Source organism: Muntiacus reevesi, chromosome X (genome assembly GCF_963930625.1).
Source record: "Muntiacus reevesi chromosome X, mMunRee1.1, whole genome shotgun sequence".
NCBI classification, from domain to species: domain Eukaryota; kingdom Metazoa; phylum Chordata; class Mammalia; order Artiodactyla; family Cervidae; genus Muntiacus; species Muntiacus reevesi.
In genome coordinates, this window is record NC_089271.1 from 38190663 (window position 1) to 38210551 (window position 19889).

The following is a 19889-nucleotide window of genomic DNA, read 5'->3' on the forward strand; positions in this document are numbered from 1 at the left end:
CGTGTGGGTAGCCTTAGTTACTTCTGTCCAGGAGCCAGTGATAAATTTCTGCCACCATAAGCCTAGTTGGGCTCCAAGAAACTACACAAATTATTTGCTCATGATCAACACCACCTCTGTGAAAAGGACTTGAATCTAGTGAACAATCAATGGTGACAGGAACATATCTTGAAAACAGACTTTTTTCTGTGTAATATCAATTGCACCTGACATCAGGAAGTCCAACTTAGGGTACTGCCCCTGCGGTCCAGTGGTTAGGACCCTGCACTTCCACTGCAGGGGGCACGGGTTTGATCCCTGGTCAGGGAACTAGGATCTCACATGCCATGCAGCATGGCGAAAAAAAAAAAAAAAAAAGAATATTTGACCTTGGTTTTGACTGTCAAGGTGGCAGTGTGGAGAGAGCACTGACTTCAGAGTGTGACAACAAGCCCTCTCCTTCCACACAGGCTACACAGCAATCACAGGGATAGGATTCTCCAGTGGTTCTCATGATCTGAGGAACACAATCCAAAGCCCTCACCACAGCCGCTAAGCCCTGTGGGAAGTGGCCCCAGCTCTGCCCCCAACCTCATTACACCTCCGTCCCCCTGGCTTCTTTGCTGATCTTTGAACAGATCAAACCCACGATTGCCTCAGGGCCTTTGCACTCGCTGTTTCTTCTGCCTGGAATGCTCTCCAATCCCAAACAGTCCCAGGCTCACTCTCACTTGTGCAGACCTCTGCTCAAATGGTATCTTCCATCATCTCTCCCCTTAACATGCTTTTTTCTTTCCGTAACTACTTATTCTGACATTATATTACCTCTTTTGTGTGTTTGTTTATGGTCTACCTTTCCTTGAAATTTGAATATGGTGGTGGTGCTGGTTTAGTCTCTCAGTCATGTACTACTCTTGTGACCGCATGGACTGTAGCCTGCCAGACTCCTCTATCCATAGGATTTTCCAGGCAAGAATACTGGAGTGGGTTGCCATTTCCTTCTCCAGGGGATCTCCCCAGGTCTTCTGCACTGCATGCAGATTCTTTACTGACTGAATTACCAGGGATGCCCTCATTTGAATATAAGCTCCCCAAAGACATAGATTTTGTTCTTATTCACCATTTCATCCTTGGAATCTGGAATAGGCTATGACACATACTAGATGCTCAATAAAAATATATAGATGAGTGCATGGCTTTTCTAAAATGTCAACCTCACCTTTCAGTTCATTGATGACTCCCTTATGTCCTAAGGGTAAAGTTTTCCAGAGCCTACCATGATCTGGTCTCTGCATAGCTCTAGTCACCTCCTGACCCTGTCCATTCCCACCATACACACACACACTAAGGCACACATGTAACTACACAGACACACACAGATACACAAATATACGATCATGGAACACACAAACATATTCATGGACATACACAGACCCACACAGACATACATAGACAAATATGCACACGTGTACACATACATGAACACACATACATACAAACACAAATGTATCTATAGACATAAACAGGCACACCAGGAGGACACATATACACAGAGACACACACAGATATACATATACACAGACTCACACAAACAGACATAGGAAAACACATGGACGTCACATGGATATACAAATATACACGTAGAAACACACAGAGATATGTGCATAGAGACACACACACATTCTAGGCTACACAACACACTCATAACTCATAGACGCACCACATTCATTCTCACTTGCAAGATTTTACCATTTTGCATGTGCCCCTCCTTCTACCCAACTGCCCTCTCCTGTATAGCTCCCACTTCTTCCTTAGGTCACAGCTGTGATGTCATTCTCCCCAGAGAGTCAGTATCACATGGCGGTGAAAAATAGACACAATATTGTAAAGCAATTAACCTCCAAATAAATTTAATTAATTAATTTTTTTTTTAAGTACAGACTCCGGAGCCAGACTCCCTAAATTCAAATTCTGGCTGTGCTGCTTGCTAGCTGTGTACCCTGGGACAAATTACTCAACCTCTCTGAACCTCAGTTTCCTCCCCAGTAAACTGGGAAGGTACGTCAGAGTAGGATTTAATTCCTGCAGAGTGACCCGGAGTGAAGATGAGTTAGTTATTATGGTTATTTCCTGACCACTGCTAAGACTGGATTTAGTGCAGCCACCACTTCTTAGCATCAGCACAGCTGACTCTATGGAATGTGGAACCATCTGTCTTTTCTCCACAGCAGGCCTCAGAGACTGTCCCATGCACTTGGAGCCCCAGTGCCCAGCCCAGAATCAGCACACCAAGGTGTTCAACAAATAATTCCTGAGGGCGAGCACACCTTTGAGTGAGCCATTGAGCTGCCCTGGGGCTTCATGGTCTCTTCTTTAGAAAGAAACATCACTGGACTACAAGTTTCCTAAGGCCCTTCTGGGTCAAATGGTCTGTGATTCTTCAATTCCATGCCTGATCCCCTATGGGGGAAAAAATCACTTCTTCCCTTACTATACCAAAGTTATAATCGATATCTTCATAAAAGCTCTTTCAACTCTTCCAGATCTTTTTCCAAAGGGAACGTGCAAAATGAGGGGCATCAAGGGTCCTTAGAAATGAGATCAATCCTGACTGTTCTCTGAGGCCCAGAGACTGAAGCTGGCTTGTTCAAGGTCACTCAGCAAGCTAGTAGAAGATCTGGGGCCACAAATCAGGGGGCATGGTTTACTGCACTAATTTTTTTCTGCCCATACGCACAAAAAAGGATTCGGGGAGATTCTCTAGCAAAAGCAGAAGAGTGAAAGCTAGCAGAAATTGGATGGAAATTTGAGAGAGGATGAGTCAGATCTCTTTAAAGTATCACTCGGTGCTTTTGCTATGACAGTACCATAAAAATAACATGAGCTAACTGGTTTAGTGCATTCTCGCCACCAGCCAGACACTGCCTTAAACACTTGACACACTTTTTCTCATTGAAGTCTCCAAATGATGTTCTGAGAAGATAGTCGCTTTACAGATGAGGAAACTGAGGCTGAGAGAAGAAAAGTAACTTTCTCAAAGGTACCCAGATAGTAAGTGATAGAATTAGGATCAAAAACAATGTGGTGAGGTGATAGCTCCAGGTACCCCACTCTGGCATTATCAATACATCTTCTCAAATTAAATTAACATCCCTAGATAGACTGCTGCACATGTCAGAAATTAGTTCACACAGCAAACTTTGAGCCGAGCATTTCTGTGCTGTAACTTTTCCCTTTGTTCTTCCATTGTTGTTTTTTTTCATATGTGATGACTTATAGTGTAGACAGTATGTGTGTCTAAGACCCAAACTCAGAGAGGTGGAAGTGGGAAGTGGATTACAGAAAATACCGGTGGTATCACTCAGCTATTGCTAGTAATACAATACTAGCACCTGAAGTCTCAGCAACATAAGACAATAAGCATGTATTCTCATAATCACAGGTCTGAGGGTCAGCTGGAGTGGTTTGGTTTCACCTGTGCCGCTGCCGGTTGGCTGGTCCAGGCTGGACTGAACTCCAACCTCTGGGTTCAGCTCAGGCTCATAGATCTGGTTCTTCTGAAACCAGCTCCCTGGGGCACGTTCTCTCATAATGAAGACAGAAATGCAAGAGGACAAAGTGCCAACTCATGATACCACACAAGGCTTAGGCTTGGAACGCGCAAGTCGTCACTTCCACCTACACACCCATGGCCACAGCAAGTTACACAGCCAAGTCCAGCATCCATGGGTTGGGAAATAGACCCCCACCTCGAACGGGAAGGATGACAGTGGTACAAAGAGAGGGAGGAGGGAGAGATTGGAAATGGCTATGTAATGTACTGTGGGGTCATTTGAAAATTCAGCAAGATCTGGTCATCAGCATGTTTTTATTTTATGAAGAAGGAGCAGAGAGGGAGGAGGAAGGATGGAGACTGGTGTTACTTTGTATGCTAAATTCTGGGACAAGATGTCCCATTGCATCTTGAATTCAGGCCCAAGGTTTCCACAGAAGTGCTGAAGGAGGCAAGGAAACTTCTGGGCTCAACAGAGGACATGGGGACAAGTGACCTCTTCAGGTGTGTTCCCAGACCATAAACGGAGCAGTGGTTTTCTCTGTTGTTAGTCTCTCAGTCACATCTGACTCTCTGCGACTCCATGGACTGTAGCCCACCAGGCTCCTCCTGTCTGTGGGATTCTCCAGGCAGAAATACTGGAGTGGGTTGCCATTCCCTTCTCCAGGGAATCTGCCCAATCCAGGGATCAAAACTAGGTCTCCTTCATTGCAGGCAGAGTCTTTACTATCTGAGCCACCAGGGAAGATTCAATTTCTCTGTTGAATCAGACACCCCTTCGGAGCACAGCCGAGGCCCTGATCACTTCCGGGATGCTCACAGGGAAAGTGGGTCAGCAAACTCAGACAACCTGAATGCCAACCAGACAAGCCACACTGCCTCTTGTGCCGGCAACACTCCTCCCTGAGGCCACAGGTGCCTGCTCTTCCTTCCTCTCTGTCTTGAGTTAGCAAGGGGACCATCCCATCCATACAGGACTGGAAAATGGAGCCAAGGGATTGGCTGAGCTCTTCCTGACCCGGATACGCTGTCCTTCTCACTGCCTCTTATCTGCCTAAAGAAACAAACTGCTCTCTCTATCAGGCCTCAGTATCACCACCTGTAATGACAGATGTAGAATCCTCTTCATCCCCCAACTCCCACCGGCCCTGGGGGCTGTGTGAGGCAGCAAAGTGCTTCCGGGGCATCAGTAAGGGTTTGAAGCCATGCAAGTGTGATCAGGGTGGTTCTGGTCCCAGCCTTGGAGTCAGGCTGGCCAGAACCAAGTCCAAGCCTCACCACTGTGTAGCCTGGTGACCTCTCAAGCCTCAGTCTTCTCATCAAGAAAATGGTCGAATGATGCTCAGTCATGTTTGACTCTTTGCATCCCTATGGACCGCAACCTGCCAGGCTCCTCTATCCATGGGATTCTCCAGGCAAAAATACTGGAGAGGGTAGCCATTTCCTCCTCCCGGGGATCTTCCCAATCCAGGGGTCAAACCTGCATCTCTTAAGTCTCCTGCATTGGCAAGCAGGTTCTTTACCACTAGCGCCACCTCCGTCTTGGATATGATGACACCTAGCTCAGAGGAATGATGTAAGGAGGGCTTTTTGAGGAAAACACAGACAGTGGCAGGGACATAATAACACCCTGTGATTCACGGATATTCTCATCATACGTCTCTTAGATTTCTGACACCCAGATTGAGCCTTGTATTAAGTCTATGCAGGCACCCTCTGCTGCTGTGGCAACCCTCTTCTAAATATCTTACGGCAGCCCTGCTAAAGTGCAGCATTGCAAGTGGGCCCTCAGAAACCCATCCATTCTTTCATTCAATCAATCAATAATTTTTTATTAATTTTATTGGAGTATAGTTGATTTACAATGCTGTGCTAGTTTCTACTGAATGATTTTTATTTATAAAAATTACATGCCCAGAACCAGTCCAGACAGTGTGGGAAATAAAAAGAAATTTAAAACACAACCGGTCTCTCAGATAACTCCCAGTCTACCTAGGAATCAATGTCTTTAAGTCTAGCACAAAACTCTGAGAGACAGGAGGGGTCTATGGTGTCCCAGCTCAACTCCCACCCAACTCAAGAAGCTCCCTACTCTATTCCCCATAGATTTATTTCCCTTGCTGAAATAAACCTGGAGACAGGAAGCATAGGGCCCGATCCGAAGCAGGAGGCCAGATCTTTTCAGTTCTAATTGTGAGGGGGAAAAATGTCTTTTTTTGACTTTAAGATGAAATTCGGCTTCCTGTGTTGTTTGCCCTCCTGGCACGTGCACAGACAGCTGTCACATCTCCCCTGAGCCATTCTTGTGCCCTAAATGGTGCTCAGACAAGTTCTCACCATCCATCTCCAGGTGCCAGTTTCTTCCCGCAACACTCCTTTTGTGTAAGGTGTATAGGGGACGTCACAAGATACCATATTGATTAATTTGCTAAATCTGTGCTTTCTGGGGTGTTCCGTGGAACACTAGCTCCACAGAGCTTAAGTAAGTACGTGTTCCAGCAAAAATCAGTGCTCATCCATTATTCCATTTGAGAAATTCTAGGTAAAAACAAAGCCAACCAGCCTCGGTTACTGAAAGACGCCACCTCGAAGCCTATAAGAGAACCATATGAGGCTGCCGTGGATCCCAGGCCTGGACTCTGCTCACGGAGCATTTCCCAGGGACAGTGTTCCTCAGAGAACACTTTGGGGGATAAGTAAGTTTAAAAAAACCAAAGATCTAATTCATGTCAATGTATGACAAAAGTCACTACAATATTGTAAAGTAATTAGCTTTCAACTAATAAAAATAAATGGGAAAAAAAATGAATCCAGCCTGTGAGCACATAGGCAGTAAAGTTTCTGAATTGGATGGTGTAGCAGAAGCTGTCACGACCTGCCTGCCTGCCTGCAATCGGCACTTAACCAATCGGTGCCCATGGCTTTGACTTCCAATTGCCAGCACTGTGTATTTGCTACTGGATTTTCTGGCTTCTGGAGCCCACTGTGCCCGTGACGGCAGCAGGCAGGAATTCCTAGATATCTAGCGACCCCCTCCCCCTGAGCAGCTGTCAAGCCCTGACTGACAGCCCAGCTCCTCCACCCTCGGTTGGCATAACCGAGTGCCCGATTCCTCTCGCAGTTCCTTTCCATCCCTTCCTCATTTCCCCGCTCCTCTGCTGCTTTTTCCTGCAATCTCCTTCCAAATAAACTACTTGCATTCAAGTCCGGGTCCAGACTCTGTCATCCTCACTGCCTCCCCTCTGCACCAGATACACACACCTGTCAAGTCTTTCGCTCCCCACCTCAGTTTCCCCATTTGTTTTTCCACGGCTTGGGGGTTGGTCTGGCCACAGTGGGGAGGGGGGGAGGACTCCAGGCAAGGAGGCATGGGAAAGGAGGAGGGGGTCTCTCGGGCACATCAATCACTCTGCAGCTCAGACACCTGGCGTTCCCAAGCCTGGAAGATAATTCCCAAGGCTGAGAATAACTTGGCAAGCACCCCCAAGTCAGAGCAGGACTCAGGGCCAAGCTTCTGGGTCACTTTTCTCCATTTTTTACTGTGGGTGTAACCTTGATCCCTCTGCAGAGGTAAACAACAGGGTCTGAATTATTTGGTTTGGAAAAGGAACAGGCCCCAGGGAGGTAAATGCTGCAGTAATAAATGCAGAGGCGAGACGGCTGTGCACAGCACACCCGCTTCCCCTCCCTTAGCGCAAAACCGGGGCATCTCTAAAGGCAAAAAGGCATCATTCTTCTCTCCCTCTAGTCTGGGCCTAGAGTGGCTGAAGCCGCAAATCACCAAGAAAAGTGCAGAAGAAAGTTCGCCATTTCTTGGAATGGAAATAATAATAAATAATAATAATCTGTTCTGTGTTATTTAGCCAAGACATTTTCTCCGAGGAGTTTTGCACTCAAATATATTGTAAGTCCCCAGGGTCTGGATATTTTTTAATTAAAACTTTTACTGGGGAAAACATACCGAGAGAAAAAAGAAAAAAATTAACCCCAGAAGTGAGTTATGTGGAGGTAATCACCATCCTGTCTTTCTTCAGCATTTGTCTTTTAATTCTTTGCTGTGTGGATGGTTACCCCCTGATCAGTCCTGCAGGGTTGACTGTCCATTGCATTAAAAATGAAACATAAGCACCTATACCGGATGCCCTGGAAGAGGGAGGGGAAAGGCGTGGAAATTCATGGACCATTTCCTAAGTGTCAAGCACATCAGACACACATTATATTCTTAATTCTCACTGCAATCCCAGGACTTGGCATTGAAGTAATTGCTATATGCCTGCTAAGTACTTTCAAAGTGTTACCTCATTAAATCCTCAGAAGTCCTCTGAGGTGATTTTCTTTTTAGCATCCCCATGTATCAGATAGGGACAACTGAGGCTTCGAGAGGGTAAAACACGAGGAAAATCTCACAGATGGAAGCAGAAGGAAGCCAGGTTTGCCTGGTTCCAGGGCACTAGTTTTCCCTCGGGGAGGGCGAGGTGGGGGACAGAGTTTGGTGTTGTGCCTCAGGCTCTGCCAGAGAAACCATTAAGGGCAGAACAGAGGAAGCCAGAGGAGGGTGTCAACTCCAGTCCCAGGCTCAGCCTGATCCGATGGGAGGATTCTGGGAGACAACCTACATGCCAGAGCTGGTCCAGCTCAGGGAACAGACCTGGCATTCTTTATTCCACACCAGCCACAAGCTGATGGGTACCCTGGGGTGGAGGTGGAAAGGGGAACAGAAAACTTCTAGGTGCTTCCAGCTTTCCCTACCTTTGGGGAGACACCAGTGGCCAAGGGCAATCCTCCCAAAGTCTCAGCTGTTGGCAGCAGAGCCCCCTGAAGCTGGGGGCTTGTCCCTCAGACCTGGCAAAAGAGATGGGAGTGAATCTGGGCAGAGCACCAGCAACGTGCGCCACGGTTGACAACTTCATTGAAAAAGGAGCACCCAGATAGCCAGGACACTGGCATTCTTGGGCAGGAGACCCTCCTCTTGCCCCATCTCTGTGGCTGGCTGAAGAACTTTGGGAGTGGGCTATGATGTTCTGGACAAAACTGTCAGTAGCCTTCCCCACCCACCCAATGACACAGACCACCCGTCCAAGCGAAATGAGACTCCTGGCTTCTGCTTAACCGAGACCCGGCGGCGGCCAGGAGCCAGGGGGCAGAGAAGTCCCAGAGAAGCCGGCAGGGCAGCCTCTGAGAGCACACGTGTCACTGTAGCGGGCTGGGTTCCAGCCCCAGGTCTGAGGAGCCCAGCAGCACTTTGGTCTGACGCTGTGCCCTGACGCTGATGGTGGCGGCCTGACAAATCAGCCTGCTTTGTCAGTGGCAACCGCGGGTCCTGACAGATGCAGACGCCAAGAGTCCGAGTCACAGGTATCCGACAAGAAAGCAGCACAGATGTGGGTGCAGATGAGCCACGGCAGGGGCAGAACACAGGGTTTGGGTCCACCAACCCCTGCTGCCAGGGCTTTGGGCCTGGTGCTGCCCCGTACCTCTCCCCGGGGCTCACAGCTTGCTATGAAGGCTTTCCGGGACCTGATGACAATTCTCCCTTTGAGTCTGGCCTGGTTTGAGTGGGTGTCTGTGCCTAGCCATCCCAGTCTCCGAGACACTTGGCATTTTAAGCTCCCAGAGTAAGTGAACCTCCAAAGGGCAGCGCAACACACACTGAACTCACGTGCAAGGGCTCACATACACAGTCACATACACACCCACACAATCTTATATGCTCACACACACACACACAATCACAGACACATCCGTGCAGTCTCTCTCACCCACCTCTCACACCTAGCCTGTCAAAGCACCAAAAATTCCATATCAAGGCACACATCATGTGTTCTATATATATACGTGTTGATATGTGTTGATTTACTTCTGTCAATGGAATATGCCTTCTATTACGGGATGTTAAGATTTCCACTGCTTTGCTATGGCAAAGCAGTGAATAAAAGTAAGTGAATAAAAGTTGAGTGAATAAAAGTAAGTTTCCATAGGGTATGGAAAGATGCTTTCACCTTTTGTAAAATTTAAAAACATTCAAAACAATGATGTATGTGGTTTATGGGTACATACCTCTGTAGTACATGTCTAGAACACACCAGCCCCTGAGGGGAGGAAAGCAGGGAGGGAAGGAGAGGGGTTTTTCACTGTACTGTGGACCCTTGAACAACACAGGGGTAGGGGCATGGACCCTCCTCACAGTCAAAAATCTGAGTATAACTTAGAGTCTGCCCTATGTATCTGAGATCCCTCCGTACTCACGCTTCTTCATCTGCAGATTCACCCAACATGGATGGTGTAGTACTACAGTATTTACTATTGAAAAAAACCCACATATAAGTGGACCCAAGCAGTTCAAATCCATGTTGTTCAAGGGTCAGCTGTATTTAGGAATTTGTATTGTTTAATATATGAAAGAGAAATGAAGGACATGTGGCAAAATATTAAATTCATCCAACCTCTGTGGTAGGTTCATGGGTGTTTCATATTACTTCCCATAATTTTCTGTGTTTGGAATGTTTCTTATTTTTCAATGTTTTAATAATTTTGAAAAGTTCACCTAAAACTGAATATCAGCATACCCTGTGACCTAACAATCCTACTCTTAAGTATATACTCACTGCAATGCATCCATATGCTCACCAAGACATGTGCAAAGAACATTCATTTCAGCACAATTTGACCACGCCCACTTGGAAAACAACCCCAAAACATTGGTCATGGTTTTTTATTCTCTAGCTTTATTGAGATGTGCAAGCTAAGTCGCCTCATTTGTGTCCAACTCTTCGCAAACCTATGGATTGTTGCCTGTTAGGTGCCTCTGCCCTTGGAATTTCCCAAGCAAGAATACTGGAGTGGGTTGCCATGCCCTCCCCTCAGGGGATCTTCCCAACCCAGGGTGGAACCCAGGTCTCTTAAGTCTCCTGCTTTGGCAGGTGGGTTCTTTACCACTAGCACCACCTGGGAAGCCCATATGAGGCATACTTGACAAATAAAATTATATATATTTAGAGTACACTGTGGTGATTCGATATACATATACTTTGTGAAATGATTACTCAATCAGGTTAATTAACACATCCGTCATCTCACACAGTTATCTGTCTTGTGTGTGTAATGAGAACACTTAAAATCTACTCTCTTAGCAAATTTCAAGTATACAATACAGTATCATTAACTATAGTCACCATGCTGTACATTCAACCTCCAGAACTTACTCATTTCATAACTAAAAGGCTTGTACCCTTTGACCAGCATCTCCCCATTTTCCCCACTTCTCACTGCTGCTAACCACCATTCTATTCTCTGTTTCTATGAGTTCGACTTTTTTCTTAAAGATTTCACATGAGATCATCCAGTATTTGACTTGTTTCACTCAGTAAACCTAGTGTCCAGGTTTATCCATGTTGTTGCAAATGGCAGGATTTCCTTCTTTCTCATGACTGAATAATTTTCCTGTGTGTGTATTTGTGTGTGTGAGCATAGCTACACATGTGAGTATAGCTACCCTTGCTCTCTTTTGGTTTTTATTTGCATGGAATATCTTTATCCATCCCTTCAGTTTTAGCCTATGTGTGTGTTCTTAAACTTGAATGAGTCTCTTGCAGGCAGCATATATATATAGTTGGGTGTTATTTTTTTATCCATTCAGCTGCTCTATGTCTTTTGATTTGAGAAATTAATCCGTTTACACTTGAAATAATTACTGGTACTTAAGAACCTCCTAATACCATCTTCTTAATTGTTTTCTGGTTGTTTTATAGTCCCTGTGTTCCTTTCTTTCCCTCTTACCATCTTCCTTTGTGAATCTGATACCTTTTTCTATAGTGGTATGCTTTGATTCCCCTCTTTTCATCTTTTGTGTATCTACTGTAGGGTTTTGCTTTGTGGTTACCATGGGGATTACATAAAACATCTTAGAGTTATAAAAATCTATTGTAAGCTGATAACAACTTAACTCTGATGGCATACGAAAATTCTGCCCTTTCACTTTCCCCCCACATTTTATGTTTTTGATGTCACACTTTACATCTTTTTATATGGTGTATCCACTAACAAATTATTGTAGCCACAGTTATTCTTAATACTTATGTCCTTTAACTTTTATAGTTCAGTGATTAGCATACCACCAGATTACAATTTTAGGGTACTCTGGCTTTGGCTATATACTTATTTTTACCAGTAGGTTTTATATTTTCATGTTTTCACATTACTAATTAGCATCCTTTCATTTCAGCTTGACTAACTCCTTTCAGTATTTCTTGTAAGGCAGGTCTAGTGGTAATGAACTTCCTCAGCTTTTGTTTATCTAGGATAATCTTACTGTTCCTTCATTTCTGAAGGAGAACTTTGCTGGGTGAAGTTTTCTTGGTTGGTTTTTTTTTTTTTTTTCTTTTTAGCACTTTGAATATATCAGCCCATGCTATCCTGGCCTGCAAGGTCTCTCCTAAGAAATATGTTGATAGCCTTATGGGCGTTCCCTTGAATATGATAGCTTACAATCTCTGGCTGCTATTCTTTCAGCTCCTCCCTGCCCTTTTTTAGTTATGCTGCTCACCTTGCATTCTAGATGTGACCAAAAAAGAAGTGACTTTCTGTGGCAGCATCCCACACTGCCAGGGGAGCCAAGTGTTTACTCGCATACTCTCACTTCTTCTGTAGAAGAAAGCATGGGCTGATGGGATCTTTCCTGGTACTGAGATGTGCCACCTGGGGAGAGAGATGATTCTCCCCTTGGGAGAGGGGTGATTTATGTAAAGTGAACCTGTTCCTTTTATCCTCTTCAAAACATCTAATCTCAGAAACTTTTGCCCCAACAGTGTACTAACTCTGAGACTTCCACAAATGCAGTGTCATCCATGAGAGAATATCAAAATCTGTGTTCTTGGAGTGATGGGGGCGGGGTGGGAATGGTAGGAAAGTCTTATTCTGCTCTCTGGAGGATATCACTCTCTATGGTCCATTTCTTGATCTGGGTGAGGTTACCCGAGTATGTTCAGTTTGTGAAAATCCATCAAATGTATACTTATGATTTGTGCACTTGTCATCATTATCTCACATTTGAATAAAATCTACATTCATTTTGTTTCCAATAGTGAAAGTTAAGGCACATTCAACATGATGCTCTATGCCCAGGCTATCACATGAAGGTCATTGTCAGCCATTAATTTCTCAGCTCAAATTCATCTATTGATCAGTGTTGTTGTAACATATTCAATATCAGACATGAAATTATCGACCTGGAATAGTGTCTAAGTTGCTGCAGTAATGGGAGGTGGGTGGTGTGGGAGTTATGTTAATGGTATTTCACAGGAAATATCATAGCATTTTTGCATCCCTCCAATGGAATGTCCATTTTTAGTTCAGACCCCATCAGAAAAGGACTCATCCTAACCCAAAGGAAATTAAACTCTTTCTCCCAGCTCTACTGGAATACAAAATGGCAACCTATTCCAGTATTATTGCCTGGAAGATTCCATGAACAGACGAGCTTGGCAGGCTACAGTCCATGGGGTCACAAAGAGTCAGACATGACTAAGCAACTAAGTGCTCCCTGCTCTACAGCAATGGACTGACCACAGTTGGGAACCAAGGTCTCTAGTTAGAGGAGAGCCTGATCTGGCCAGTCCTCGGGGGAACAGACTTCCTTAGACATTGCCTGCAGATGCCTAGGTCGAGAGGAGCCTTTGAGCATGAGCTGAAGTAAGTGAGCAAGTCTGGCACATGGAGTCTTTCAAGATAAGGATGGCACTTACGCAGCATACATGCCCCCAATCTCCCTGCCAACCCCTGGCAGACATCACTAATCAATCAAGGGCCTCTGAGATGGGACAAGACCTCAGAGTCCTCCTCAATGTCTCTCTGGGAAAACTGGAAGACAATTATCTATCAAAGAGACTTTCCTGGCTTGTGTGTGTTGAGGGGGGTAAGGATCTTAGTAATGAAAATCATTACTAGGAAGAGCAGTTGGGACTAGATAGTACAATGCACTGTGAATTACTATGACTTTGATGTATGCAGTTATTCCCCTGTTAATTGAATAATATATATATATATATATATATATACTTTTATATACATATTATATATATACTTACACATACATATACTTTAATGTGTGTGTGTGTGCTGTTTTCTTTCTGTAGCCCTAATGTAAACTACCCCTTTGGTGTATTGTTACTTTATAAGGGAAAGCAGGTGGAACCTACACTAACAGTAAGGTGTACCCTCCACCAAAGTGAGGACAAGCCAGGAGGGGAAAAAGCTGGAAACTTCTCCTATTTCATAATTATGTACAAGCTAGACCAGGGCAAGACCCTAAGACCAATTGACTCCTTAAAGATACAAGTGATGCCCTTCCTGTGCAGAAAATATGCCCGAAGGAACAGTTTACCAATGGGCAGGGCTGCCATGTTGCTCTTGGGGACATCATTCATGTTGTATTTTATGAGACCTGCTTTCCTTAAGGGCTCCCTGGTGGCTCAGACAGTAAAGCATCTGCCTGCAATGCGGGAGACCCGGGTTTGATCCCCAGGTTGGGAAGATCCCCTGCAGAAGGAAATGGCAACCCACTCCAGTACCCTTGCCTAGAAAACTTCATGGATGGAGGAGCCTGGTGGGCTATAGTCCATGAGGTCGCAAAGAGTCGGACACGACTGGACATGGAAGCTCTGCCCAGAAGAGACTGAGTCAAGGTCCAATGGGAAAGGCTGCCAATGACCCACAACCTGGGAGGGCAAAGGGTCCTGGGAGGAGCCATCTCAGGCCAAGATCAATCTACCCAGTGATGAATAAAACAGCCATGTCTCCTGTTCAGCTGTCATTGCCCATGTGTCCTGCTCCCCAGACAGGGGAGGAAGTTAGGGAAGAGTCAGGCCCCCACCCCCCATCTGCAGCCTCAACAGATTCTGAAGCTTGACTGCAGGTGGAGAGGGGAGTTGCTGACTAGCCTGCAGACAGCCCTCTATTATCACTTCCCCACCCCGGGAGGACTCGCAGCCCCACGCAGCCACAGCGCCACTCCCGAGCCAGCTGCTGATGTACGGTGTGGCTCAGATCCAACCATCAAAATGGCTTTTCTCCTTACGGCTGAGGTGGCAGACTGAGTCTTCCTCTCCTAAGGGAGGTGAAATGGTGACTCAGTCGCTGTTAACCCCGCGTTTAACCCGTCTGTGCTCCTGACACGCGGAGCCAGCCCGTCTCTATTCATTGCAGCGCTGCCTGCTCCCTAAGGTGACTGCGGTGTGTGAGCTCATCTGCTGCCACTTAGCCCTCCATTCCTCCCTCGGCTCCTCAGGGACATCCATTCCCTCCCTCCCTTCACCCCCGCCCCCTGCCTCCCTGCCTTGGAACTGGATCTGAAAAAAAAAAAAAAAAACCCTCCAAGGACTTTGCAACTTTCCATCCCATTTCATTCACCGATTCTAGACCAGCTCCTCTGGGCACTTGTTGATAAGATGAAACCCATGTCTTGGCTCTCCCTCTGGGTTGGGTGTCAAAAAAGTGATGAAAGGGGGCAGAGGGGTGTTTCTCTCCAGCACCTGGGCACCACGTATTTTCTGCCCTTGGGGCAGGATCAAACTGCACAGAATGGAGCATCTTTCTTCAAGTCCCATTTGGCCTCTCACCGAGAAAGGTCCAAAGAGGTGCTAGGTGAGGTCACGGAATGAGCAGTGCAAGAGGGCCACACCTGGAGGTGGATCCCAGATGGAGAACCTTTAGCATCTTACCAATATGTTTGGGCTTTGGTTTGTACCAATTGGGAATCACTGAAAGTTCTTGAAGAGTGAAGTAGATAAGCAGCGTGATATTTTAAGAAGACGTGCCAGAGAAAAGCCTGGGGTCAGAGGACCAGTGAGGGGTTCCACAATAGCCCAGGAGAAAGGAGAGGAGGATCCGACCTATATGAAAAGTCTAGAAAGCTCCAAGAGGCAGAGCTAAGCTGCAAGGCTGGGCAAGCAAAGAAGTCAAGACAATGGTCTCCTTCTGAAGCCCACCCAGAATGAAATGTAGATGCATGGGAGTGATGCACCCTTAGAGAACATCCAGGCCAGTCACCTTGTCTCAGGGATGAGGAAACTGCCCAGAGCCCAGAAGTGACTCTGTTGAGTTCTGGGTCTGCACCAGAACCCACTGAGCCATTTTTATGCAATCGTGAAACTTGACACAGAGAGGTTCACAGACTAGCCCTGGGCCAGAGCTAGAAGCCAGCCTGCACTTCACTCCACACTGGGCCATCTCTCTGAAGGAAAAGGGTTCAATCTTCTAGAAATCAAGTGTCCTGAGAGAAAGGGCTTTCATTTAAGATCAAAGGGCCATAGTGGGAGTGACCGCCAGAAGCATGGTGCCCACCAAGGGTGGAGAATATAAAGGAGGACCCGGAGGCAGGATCATGAGGGCAACTACCAGTTGAAAGTCTGAAAAGAGCAGCGGCATGATGAGTCACCAGAAAACCAGAAAGCTCAGTTCAGCTGTGAACTCCTTTCATGAGTATGAGAGCCCCTGCCCGCACCCCAAAGCACTTGTGGAAACTGGCTGGCACTCAGAGGGTCAGGATTAGGGGGAAAGGGGCGGGGCTGGAGTGGGGGCGGAACTTGTGCACATGATTTATTAAAGGCGGGCTCTCCGGAGAAACCTGAACAGGAGTGAGGTCAACCAGCGAAACAGAGATGTGCTTAGTTGAAGGTGGGGGCAATTAGCTGACCTGGTTTGCCCAGGAAGGAAGGTTTCTCGGGATGTGGACTTTCAGAATGAAAATTGACTGTCCCAAGGGAACTGAGACAAACTGGGCTCCGTACCTCTCCCTCTTCCCACAGGGAGCTCAGCACCAGGAAAGTCACCATGGAGTTGTCCCCTCCCCTGAAAGCAGAGTCCACACTTTTACATCCCTGGTAGAGGTCATTGGTTGTGCCTCTCCCCCACCCCCGAGTAGGGAGTAACCTTCCAGATACCGCTGGGAAAAGTGGATCCTATTGATTGAGAGCAGTCCCCCAAGAAAGAGGCAATCGTGAACTGATGATAGTCGACACCGGCCCCTACCTATGGGCAGGTGCACCAACCACATAAAGGGGATCTGGACAAGGCAACAACAGTGTCCACTATGTGAAGAACCTGGCTTCTGAAAAACAACCTCTTCCCATGGCCCCTCACCCCTTGAAGTCACAAGTTACCCCCCTTCTCCCTTGAGAGACAGCAAAGTTGGCAGAGGTGCATGTCCTGGGGAGCTGCAGGGGGCATGTTTCCAGGTAGGCTGGTTCAGTCCCTTGCCTCCTACAGGAGCTAACGGCATTGTTGGAGGCTTTCACCAATGCCTCTTTGATGCAGGTGACTAGGCTCCAGGTGAAATATGTGCTTCTGTGAACTGTCAACAACATGGATCAGAATAGCACACCAGCCACAATTCTACATTTAGCTGAACTTTAAGAAAATTGAGAAAATCTTCAATCATCAATAACCACCTATTACCTGTCATATTTTTTTTCATACTGCGTGGGTTCTTAGGACTCGTTAGCAGTGTATCAAGTTTTATGAAAGTTATTAATTAATCCCTTTAAAAATATAGCTTTGGTGGAATGAATAAGGGTGTCAAATACAACACATTCCTATGGTTCATATTAGATTTTTCCGGGAATTTGCTCAACAAGCATTTATGGAGCACCTACTATGCACAGCTGGCTCAGTGCTACATGCTATGGGGAGAAGATGAATAGCACAAGGTCCCCAACCTCAGAGAGTTCACAGTCAAGATACAAAAACAGATAAATCCCAGAGAAAGTCCTGAGGAATTATAGAGTACAAACCACCAGCTGGACGTGGGGCAGGGCATTAGGGGTAAGGGGTCTTGAAGGTTTTTCTGAGAGTTGATCTTTAAAGATGAAGAGTTTCTCAGTATGAAGCAGACACTGTGTACATCCTACCAATAACTGTCCTACACTTTTTCCAGACTTTTGGTTGAAAAAAAAAAGTCATCTAGAATAAAATCTACATGTCCCAAACTCCTTTCCAGCTAGGGCTGGCCATGTGACTAAATTTGTTGGTCAATGGGATTAAGTTGCCCTGTGTGGCTTCCGGGAGATGTCCTTAAATGGAAAAGCCATGCCTTCTTCATCTCTCCCTCCTTCCTGTTCCTTGTTGGCCTGCAGAGGTAATGGCTGGCACTTTTGCCACCATCTTGAACCACAAAGTGCACTTACGCGCTAAAGAGGGTAGATCAAAAAGCTGGAAGAAGCGTGAGTCTCTGACAACTTTGTGAGACTACTTCAACAGCCTTGGGCTATGTAACTCCAGCTTCATTGACAGAAATCTACTTCTACTGTGTTGAAGCCACCATTATTTGGGGTTTGCTATCACTCACTGCCAAATTGAATCCTAACAGGTAAAGTGAAGGTAGAGCATTTCTATTCCAAATGCAAAGGCTGTGGATGACCATGGCCCTAGCTATGGCTTGTGTGAGTTATTTTTCTTTCCCCTTCCAATTTCCCATTAGTACTTCTGCTTTTTCCTCTCTTAACCCCTGCAGTGGATAGCAGGGTATACTGACCAGAGCCTTTTTCAGGAAGGAAGGACTTGCTGCCCCAGCCTCTGGAAGTGGTGTCAGCAAATAGCCTTTGACTGTCAATCTTTTGGGACTTCCCAGGTGGCGCTAGTGGTAAAGATCCTGCCTGCTAATGCGGGAGACCTAAGAAACATGGGTTTGATCCTTGGGTCGGGAAGATCCCCTGGAGGAGGGCATGGCAACCCACTCCAGTATTCTTGCCTGGAGAATCCCATGAACAGAGGAGCCTGGCAGGCTACAGTTCACCGGGTTGGAAAGAGTCAGACATGACCGAAGCGACTTAGCATGCACACATATCAGTCTTTTAGAGCGAGTGTCTCCCCTAAGGTCATGGTTCTTACCCGTGTGACTGATTGGTGCAGAAATAGGGAGGCCTCACCATCTCAGCCCAACTGAGGACCCGTCCAATGGACCATCCCTTAGCTCCAGAGCTCCGTGGGGCATTAGCCAAGGCTGTTTGGGAGTCTGTATTGCACATCAACTTCTCCTGCCCACTCCTGTTTTCTCCACCTCCCTTCCAGGGGAGGGGAAAATCAAGGGTCAGTCTCAAGGCCTCCCTAGTTTCATTGTTCTGTACCTTAAACTCCATCTCAAAGACTGCTTCCTAGACCCAAGCTGCAACAACCCTGGTTTCTTGGCCCCTGGCCTTTGTCCCAGTCCTTCAGCCTCTCTTTCCCACTCCATCTCTTAATAGCAATTTAGGGCCAGTGATACCAACACCTGACACTGGGTGCAATTAACACCTAACACAATTAGCTCTTAATATGAGCTTCCCGTATTGCTAATGGAAGCTTCTCAGCTGAGCTCTACGTTAGTATTTTCTCTGGCCTTCCCCAAGTGACCCACAGGGAGGCAACTTGGGTAACCTGAGCCCTGAGCGAAAATCAGGAGATCTGGGTTCTTTACCCCACTTTGCCTCCAGCATGCTGTGTGACCTTAGAACAGCCACTCAACTTCTCTGAGCTTCACATGATTGAACCACACTTTTGACTGTGGAGGGCATTTTTGTTGCTAAATCAGGGGTTGGCAAATTATGGATCGTGGGCCAAATCTGGCCTATCACCTGTTTTTATAATTAAAATTTTATTTGGACATAACCATGCCCATCTGTTTCAACATTAGTGATGACTGCTTTTAGGCTATAATGGAAGAGTTTAGTATTTGTAGTGGAGATTGTATGGCTCACAAAACCTAAAATTTACTATCTGGTCCCTTGCAGAAAAAGTTGGCTGCTCCCTGGTCTGTTGAATTAAGGTGTTGTTGTATGTCTTGCCTCAAGAGTTAGGACTGGAATCTGTCCACTCATTCAATATTTATTGAACACCTACAAGGTGCGAGTCACTGTTGTAGACTCTGGGACTGCAGTAGTGAACAAACCTGCTCCCTCGGGGCCTATACTCCAGTGAAGGCACTAGATGGTAAACAAACTAGTAAATATATGCCATATGTCAAGGGGCCATAAGGGCTATGGAGAGAATTAAAGCAGGGCATGGGAGAGAAGGATAGAGATAAGACAGGCCTGAGATCTTAAGTTGAATGGATGGGGAGGACATCTCTGGTGGGGTAGCATTGGAGCAAGCCCTGAAGGAAGCATGAGAGTGAGCCATGGAGATATCTAAGGTAAAAGCATTCCAGGCAGAAGGAACAGCCAGTGCAAAGGTCCTGAGGCAGAGGCACAGCTGGTTTGTTCATAGCATGTAAGAATCCCAGTGTGGTCACAGCAGCACTATGTACAATAGCCAGGGCAGGGAAGCAACCTAAGTGTCCACCAACAGAGGAATGGATAAAGAAGATGTGGTGCATATATATAATGGAATA